The sequence below is a fragment of the Fistularia commersonii genome, chromosome 6 (assembly GCF_037954325.1).
Source record: "Fistularia commersonii isolate RoL2024-O1a breed Wild chromosome 6, RoL_Fcom_v1.0, whole genome shotgun sequence".
NCBI classification, from domain to species: domain Eukaryota; kingdom Metazoa; phylum Chordata; class Actinopteri; order Syngnathiformes; family Fistulariidae; genus Fistularia; species Fistularia commersonii.
This window is the reverse complement of record NC_141289.1, coordinates 2,446,225-2,455,361: the sequence shown is the minus strand read 5'-3', so window position 1 is coordinate 2,455,361 and position 9,137 is coordinate 2,446,225. Positions and strand designations below refer to the sequence as shown.

Genomic DNA, 9,137 nt, shown 5'->3' with positions numbered 1-9,137 from the left:
ATTTTTATTTTTATTTTTATTTTATTATTATTTATTTAATTTAATTTTTTTAACGCAACTTTCATATAGTTTTTCCTCAAAATCAATATGACTGGTACATGGACCACATATCATTATATTTATATGTGGCTAAATTTTTTTTTTTTTCTATTTATTTTATTTCTATTTTATTATTATTTATTTTATTTTTTTAACTCAACTTTTATTGAGTCTTTTCTCAAAATCAATATGACTGGTACATGGACCACATATATTTAGATTTATATGTGGCTAATTTATTTATTTTTTATTTATTTTGTTTCTATTTTATCATTATTTATTTTATTTTATTTTTTTAACTCAACTTTTATTTAGTCTTTTCTAAAAATCAATATGACTGGTACATGGACCACATATAATTAGATAAGGTGATAATGGATAAGAAAGAAGGAAATAGTAACAGGAATATCAGGGGAGAGGAAAAAAAATTAAAAACAAAAGGAGGGATTAATTACATATGTAAAAAATAGTACATATATATATATAGTAAAAATATAAATAAAAATATATGAAAAAACAATATATATATATGTACATACATATTTAAAAATAAATATATATATATACATATATATATAAATGATAAAAAATTCACTCCCCATAAATAATCTAAAAGGAAATTAAATAAAATTTAATCAAATCAAATTTTAATAATTGAATAAGTAATAAGACGTCCAGAAATGCATTTGATCAGTCGTGCTGTCAAAGAAGGAAATAAAGCTGCTGCATGTAAGTTCTGGGAAAAAAAAATCATTTGCATTATGTGACGATAGCTTTAGACGTTACCGTCATTTATTAAATTAAAAGTTTTCAAAAAACTCTTTCCTGTAAGATCTCGCTGCGTTAATATCTCATCTTTCACCAGGGACACATGGATTATTTACGTACAATTAATTTTATTTAAAATGAGTAGCCGCGGCTTATAGTCTGGAATTTTATCTCGTAACATAATATCACGGAAAATTCACTCAAACGTCTGATTTTGCCGGTAAATTTTATTTATTTTTATCACGTCAAACACACGAAGCCGAAGATAGAAGCTCCCGCCAGCGGCAGCACAATCAGCCGTTCGGGATTTTTAATTACGTCCGCCGCCTCCCGGCTCCTTTGTATCCGCCGCTTTTAATGTGAGTTTAATAGAAAATAAAAGGGGAAAAAAAAAAAAGAAAAAAAAAAAAAGGGGGAGGAGGAAGAGGAAGAAGAAGAGGAGGAGGAGGACGGAGGAAGACGGAGGCGCTCGTCCGTCGTCACGGAGCGGCGGATTAACTTTATCAGATTAATTGAGTTCCCGCCGGCGAGGTGCGAAGACCCGAACCTCCTAGATAAAGGCAATACAATAAATGTGTGTGTGTGTGTGTGTGTGTGTGTGTGTGTTGGGTTGCGCTCCATATTCGTCGCCGTCTCGGTTACCGGGGCGCATCTACTTCCCTGCATCCGCGGCGTCGACTTCCTGTTTGGTTACCACGGCGACCACATGGTCCCGATGACCTCTGACCCCGTCACACTTTGACCCCGCGTCCACGAAGCTTCCACCGGGGTGTTGGTTGCCATGGAAACGTAGAAAAAAAAAAAAGAGAAATCGTGCATTCCGGGAGGACGGAAACAGGAAGAAGATGCTTCGATGGCGGCGGCGGCGGCGGCGGCGGCGGCGGGAAATGAGAAAAAAAAAAGATTCGCCGCTTCAAGGCGGACGAATAATATCGTCTTTTTTTTTCTTCCTCTTCCTTCCCGGAGCGTCTCCGGAGCCTCGGCCCTCGGCGCGCCTTTCACATCGCCGCGTTTTCAATTATCGGCGAGCGGCGGCGGCGGCGGCGAGGGGTTGGAGGAAGGTATCTTGGTACCCGCACGCTCCGATGGCCGACGTCTTGTCGGAAAAAAAAAATTAAGATCGGTATCGGATTTATTTCCCCGGCGTCGACGCGACACCCGGAGGACGGGGAGGAACCCATCCGGCTCCGCTGCTACCGGCGGCTGCCAGCAGGGGGCGCTGTTGTGCGTTGTCACATTGTGTACAGGTAGAGTTGTGTAACGTGCATGCACTGCTGTGTACGCTTGTTGTTGTTGTTGTTGTTGTGTAGAGGGGATTTTGTGTCCCAGTTGTGTAGTGTCAGTGTTGTCCTGTTGTGTACCGTTGGTGTTGTGTAGAGGTGATTGTGTGTCCTGGTTGTCGTGTGCAGTCAGTGTTGTGTATTGTTTGGTTGTGTTCCTGTGTCGCTGTGCACAATTGCTGTTGTGTATTGTCACGTTGTGTACTGGTAGTTTTGTGTAGATTCGCTGTTGTGTGTAGTTTGTGTTGCCTAGCATTGCTGTTGTTGTTGTTGTTGTTGTTGTGTTAAGTTGCTGTTTTGTGTAGTTTGTGTTGCCCAGTGTTGTTGTTGTTGTTGTTGTTGTGTACAGTCAGCGTTGTGCGCAATTTGTGTTGCGTAGCGTTGTTATTGTGTAGAGTCGCTGTTGTGTGTATTTTGTGTTGCCTAGCCTTGTTGTTATTGTTGTTGTTGTTGTTGTTCAGAGTCTAGCATTGTTGTTGTGTACAGTCGGTGTTGTGTATTGTTTGGTTGTGTTCAGGTGATGCTGTGTTCTTGTGTTGTTGTGCACAATTGCTGTTGTGTATTGTCGCATTGTGTACTGGTAGTGTTGTGTAGAGTCGGTGTTGTGAGCAGTTTGTGTTTCCTAGCATTGTTGTTGTTGTGTGGAGTCAGTGTTGTGTGTAGTTTGCGTTGCGTAGCATTGTTGTTGTGTAGAGTCGGCATTGTGTGCAGTTTGTGTTGCTTTGCATTGTTGTTGTTGTGTAGAGTTGCTGTTTTGTGTAGTTTGTGTTGCCTAGCGTTGTTGTTGTTGTGTAGACTCAGCATTGCGTGTAGTTTGTGTTGCCTAACATTGTTATTGTTGTTGTTGTTGTTGTGTAGAGTCTAGCATTGTTGTTGTTGTTGTGTACAGTCGGTGTTGTGTACCGTTGTCGCTGCCGACTGGAGTTGTTGTGTAGCATATGCCTGCTAAATGCTAGATGCTAAAACATCAGCGCTGCTAGCATGTTATAACAAATGATAACAACGACAAGCTACTTAGCAGAAGCTCGGTTGAAGTGTTGCCTTCAGATGCCTGATGAAAACCGTCAAAATCAGCGACTCCAGATCCGCGACCAATCAGAATGGAGCTTCCCGGGCGACCTCCGCCCGACCCCCCCGTCACCCGCGGCAACGTGTCTGTATCAGATTCCAGCGCTCCTCCTTTGTTTACCGCAGACGGTGATTTGACGCTAAATACTTTTCCACGGGAGCGTCTGCAAACGCCGCGGTTTCCGACCGGTCCGGGCTGGAAATGCCGCCACCGCCGCCGCCGCCACCGCCGCCACCGCCCCGTGCAGGTGTCAGATCACCGCCACGTGACGAGATGCTAATCCGGCTACAATTAGCCCCCGGGGGCTAATAGCCTTCTTGTTGTTACAGTGATGGAGTCGTTCGTTTTAGCCTAGCACATGCTATCTGCTAGAAGGGTCACTTCTTTTTTTTATTTTATTTTTTTTATTTTCTTTATTTTTTTTCATTTATTTGCCTTTTTCATAATTAATTACATGAATATTACTTCATATTAGTGATTTTTATTTTTATTTTTTGATATTCATTATCTATTTTTAGTCATTTATGAACAACTTTTTCTAACCCAGGTCCCTAAAGCTTGACTTAAACATTAAAAGCGTAAATAAAGTAGCTTGAAATGAATACATGGATTTTTTTTAAAAGCTAAATAAACAGATAAATCATTAATGTAATAATTATTGTAACAGTCATCATAATAAATAGTTATTTATAAATAGATTAATATGTAAATTGATTGATAAAATATAAATGTAATGCAATTAAAAATTATAATTGAATATCAGCACGGATGTCTCATTGTGTATGAACATAAAAAATAAAAATGAATATAAATTTAAATACAAATAAAAGTTCATATATTTATCATTCTAAATCTAGATCTTAGTTTGTTTATTTTACTTATAAATCTAATTCTGTATTTAAGTGTGTATTAATATATACACACATTTTTTGCATGCTTATGTATTTATACTAATGCTAATTGTAGAAATACTTATACTACTAGTACTCGTCTGGTGAGATTCTTCCATTTCACCAATGATGTGAGGTCACCCTGAGGAGGTGTGTGTGTGTGTGTGTGTGTGTGTGTGTGTGTGTGTGTGTGTGTGTGTGTGTGTGTGTGTGTGTGTCCTGTAGACTAGGAGATAAGGGATCATCCACTTATTGACTGACATGTTGGTCTTGATGTCACCGTCAGTGGATGAATCCTGTCAACACTGAGCACACACACACACGCACACACACACACACACACACACACACACACACACACACACACACACACACCATTTCCTCTTCCCTGTCACCTCATACAGGAAACGAATAAAGCACAGAGGCTCTGATAGCATTCAACCTGGTAAACCTGTGTGTGTGTGTGTTTGTGTGTGTGTGTGTGTGTGTGTGTGTGTGTGTGTGTGTGCGCGTGTGTTTATCACTCCGAAACACAACTTGCGTTAAACGAAAAAGCGCCGAAATGCCGCTGAGTGACACCGGTATCGATTGGCAAATAACTATGTAATAACACGTTTTGTAATGTGTAATAACACAGTAATAACAACAACGTGATCGGTTATTACAAAACTGCGCCATTGTTATTCCAACCCGTTTACTCGTGTCGCATCCCGTTGGGTCGTTGCGTAACCGCCCGTGTTTGATTTGCGGTTGCCATGGTAACATACCCGTCATCGAACCTTGGTTGTCTTTAAAAATACATTTTGGTGACAAAAAAAAAAAAAATGAAATGACAGGAATTTATTATGATTATTATTATTGTTATAATAATAATAATTATAATTATTCATTTATCTATCTATCAGTTTTGTTTTTTTATTGTTTTTTTAAATAATAAAAAAACAACACTGTTATCATTCTATTGAAACTCAAGCTAGCACCTTTATTTGGTTTAATTCTTATTTATCTAAAATAAAGACGTTAGCGACGCCGTAACGACGAAGGCAATAAAAACATAAATTAAAAAAGAAAAAAAAGAAGAAAAGGGAAGCTCATAAGGGAGATCGATTTCGCACGCGGCGTCGGTTTCGTTAATGGCGGGGAAACGGTTTTCCATAAGTAGTTTAATCAGTAATCTGGGGGTTTATTATGTCTCTCTCTCACGGTTTATTTATTCATTTCATCCATTTATCTCCAATTACACTCCCCCTCCTCCCCATTGCATTTGCATCTCCATCCGTCCGTCTCTTTAGCATCCATGATTAGCATCCCGGGGCGTCCAGGGGTTAAACGGTTCACACTTCTTCCTGCAAAAGCACAAATATTCAGTAAGAGTCCAGAATGCAGTATAATAGAAGAGCAGTAATGCAAGTATCCAGAATATAATCTCAAAATCCCTGCCACAATGAATCACCAAAATATTTTATTAACATTTATTTATTTATTATTTGCTGATTATCAATTAATTAATTCTCACATTTAATTTCATTTTTTTTTTCTTCCACAGATATATTTCTATTTTATTTCACTTTATTTTATTTTATTTTATTTTATTTATTTATTTGCAAATGTATTAATTTTCTAATTCTAATTAATCTAATTAATCTAATTAGTCTACTTTAACTACTGTTTAAAAATGTGAGACTGAGATATACTGTAGTCGTGAAAAGCATACAATGGGGCTCCAAGAGAGGAACTATGGTATTGGATGAGGGAGTCTGGATCTGGAGGGGTGTATGTTAGACGGGTGCAGGACATGTATGCCTTTAGTGACACAAGTTCACAGAGGAGGTGCGACTACAACAGGGCGCAACTCTGAGTAACTTCTAGTTTGCAGTGGTGATGGAAAGGCTCTCCATGGACCACGATGTTTGCAGATGACCTACAGCGAGAGCAGGGAGCAGGTGGAGGAACATCTAGAGAGGTGGAGGTATGACCTGGAGAGGGGAGGAATGAAGGTTCGCGGCAAGACGGGATCCAACAGGGAGTGGAGATGAAGAAGGTGGAGGATTTCGGTCAACAGTCCGGAGCAGGGGAGAGGACGGAGAAGATGTGAAGATGTGGAGGTTTTTTTTGGGAAGTGACAAAGATGGAGAGGATCAGGAATGAGTCCATGAGAGAGTTGGCACTTGTTAGATGTTTTGGACATAAAGCCAGACTGAGATGGTTGGGTCATGGACAGAGGAGGGATAGTGGAGATATTGGTAGATGGATGCTGGAGGTCTTGGGGAAGACCAAAAAGAAGGTTTCTGGACGGAGTGAGAAGATAGGAAGGTAGTTGATGTGCTAGAAGAGGACACACAGAATAGGGTTAGAAGGAGGGGGTTCATTTGCTGCAAGGAAAAGATGAAAACGTTTAAAAGACAATTCCAGTGTCACCAAATTTTATTTTATTTTATTTTATTTTATTTTATTTTATTTTATTTTATTTTATTTTATTTTATTTTTCCAAAAAATATTATTTTGTTTTATTTTATCAACACATCTATAAGAAATATCCACACACATTATAAGAGGCATGGAAGTATTTGTTGTTTCATGTATGCAATTTAATTTAATTTAATTTAATTTAATTTAATTTTTTATTGATTTACTTAATTTTATTTTGTTTTATTTTTTCAAAAATATTTTTACCCCCCCCCCCCCCCCCCCCCCCCCTCCACACACACACACACACACACACACAAATTAGAATAGGTATGGGATTATTTGTTGCTGGATGTATTTTATTTTATTTATTGATTTATTTTATTTTATTTTAATTTTTCCAAAAATATTTCATTTGACACCCCATACAAATTGTAATTAGGTATGAAATTATTTGTTGTTGAATGTATTTAATTTAATTTTCTTATTTTTATTTTATTTTATTTTATTTCTTTTTCTTTTCTTTTATTTTATTTTATTTACAACTCCTCCCACCATTTAGCTTAAAAATACTGGCTCAACCTGTTGGTCTGTCTGGTTCTGCCCTGCCACACACACATGCACATACACACACACACACACACACACACACACACACACACACACACACACACACACACACATAAGGGACCTATTCCCTTCCATCCTTCCAAGAAAGGTGTAACTGGGATTTGAGCAAAAGTTGAGCAACTTTTGTTGTTCAGGAAGTGTGTTGATGAGAATCTCTGTGCACGTGTGTGTGTGTGTGTGTGTGTGTGTGTGTGTGTGTGTATGTGTGTGTGTAGGCAGGGAGACGACTGATTGCGCAATGCTTGTACAGTAAACACTGTTGTGTGAATGTAACAGGAGTATCAGTCCTCAGGATCTGGGAGTGTGTGTGTGTGTGTGTGTGTGTGTGTGTGTGTGTGTGTGTGTGTGTGTGTGTGCGCCCAGGCTTCCGGTGGATGGAGGGAGGAGGGAGGAAGAGAAAGAAAAAGACAGGAAAAGGAACCTGAAGTAAAGAAAGGGAAAGAAAAGAGATAAATTGGGAGAAAAGAAAAGAAAAGAAAGAAAAGGAAAAGAAGGAAAGAAAGAAAGAAGGAAAGGAAAGGAAATGAAAGGAAAGGAAAGAAGGAAAGGAAGGGAAGAAAAAAGGAAAGAAAAAAAGAAGGAAAGGAAAGGAAAGGAAAGGAAAGAAGGAAAGGAAAGAAAGAAAAAAGGAAAGAGACGTCGGAGACGAGTCGCCGTAGCAACGGGGTGTTTGTTTTTGTTTTTTTTGTCCTCCTGTCCTCACATCCCTCCATCCTTACACCCCACTGTCTGCAAAATAACAAATAATTACATAATTACATAGTAATTATATAGTAATTACTTTGTAATTACATAGTAATTGAACTCACTCGATGTGTTGCTAGCTAGAAAGTCGCTCTGAAAATCACCAGGAAGATCCATGAAAAACCTGCAAACGAACGCATGAAAATTAGCTTTATTAGCTTTATTAGCTTCATTAGCTTTATTAGCATCATTAGCTCATGGTCGAATGGCCTCGAATGGGGGACACAGTCCAAGTAGCTCCGCCCACTGAAGCTCTCCAAAGAGCCAGGGTTTTGTAGATAATGAAGGCCGATAGGGGAATAAAGGGGCAGCTATGCTATGCTATGCTATGCTACGTTACGCTAAACTGTTGACATTCAACCCACGCATTGAGGCATCAGGTGAACTTGGAGAACCTCAAGCAGGAACACGTAGAAAACTTAAGATTTCATCCACTTGGAAAACAAAACAAAAACAAAAGCGCTTCCTGTTCGGCGTCTATTTTGATTGGCCGGACCAGCCGCCACTCAAACGGTTAGCCCCGCCCCCTCGGTTGAACCAAGGCTAACTGGAAGAAGCAGAATAAAAAACAAAGGTTCTGGATAATTCCTGAATTATACGACGTGAAGCGACGAGCGCGTGACGGAAGTGTGTGTTCAAGGAAAGGAAGCCAGGAAAGGAGACGTCTCAAACTAAAATCAAGATTTCACACTCTTTACCACCCTGCATGGCCGCCACCGGGGGTTATTCCCTTTGTAATCACCACGGTAGTCACACACACACACACACACACACACACACACACACACACACAAACCTTGACGACAGATAAAAGCAGCCTGCGATGACAGCCGAGCTCCTGTCTGCCTCCGTGCCAGTTAACAAGATGCCGATGTTTTTCCCCTCAGGCGGTGTGTGTGTGTGTGTGTGTGTGTGTGTGTGTGTGTGTGTGTGTGTGTGTGTGTGCGCACATGTTCATTATCTTTAAGTGTTAGTGACTCACACAGAACCTCCCCCCCCCCCCCTCCTGTTGCACAGAAGGAAAACTTTTGTTTTTGTGATTTGGATTTTCTGTTGTTTTTTTTTTTTTTTTGGTTGTTTTTTTTGTTTTTTCTTTTTTTGAGAAAAAAAAGACAATTTTTTTTTTTTTTTTGTAAAATAAATTAGATTTATTTAGATTGTTGGGGAGAATCAAAAAATGAAGCAATTTATTATATAATTAGACATAAATGCGCATTAGTTAAGCCCCGCCCCCTGGAATTTAAGCCCCGCCCCCTGACAATCAATGTTTTGTTTTTATTGATCGGCGTAAACAACATTAGCTCCAGGCAG

The 9,137-nt window shown here is 39.2% G+C and overlaps 1 long non-coding RNA gene across 1 annotated transcript; it reads right to left on the bottom strand.

Moving 5' to 3' along the window:
* Positions 1 to 5,056: 5,056 nt before the first annotated feature.
* Positions 5,057 to 8,749, bottom strand: LOC147233170 (uncharacterized). Its single transcript, XR_015106216.1, has 4 exons — positions 8,623 to 8,749; positions 7,892 to 7,950; positions 6,023 to 6,371; positions 5,057 to 5,392 (listed from the first exon to the last, which is right to left on the bottom strand). It is a non-coding gene; the product is annotated as an uncharacterized LOC147233170 (long non-coding RNA).
* Between the last annotated feature and the right edge of the window lie 388 nt (positions 8,750 to 9,137).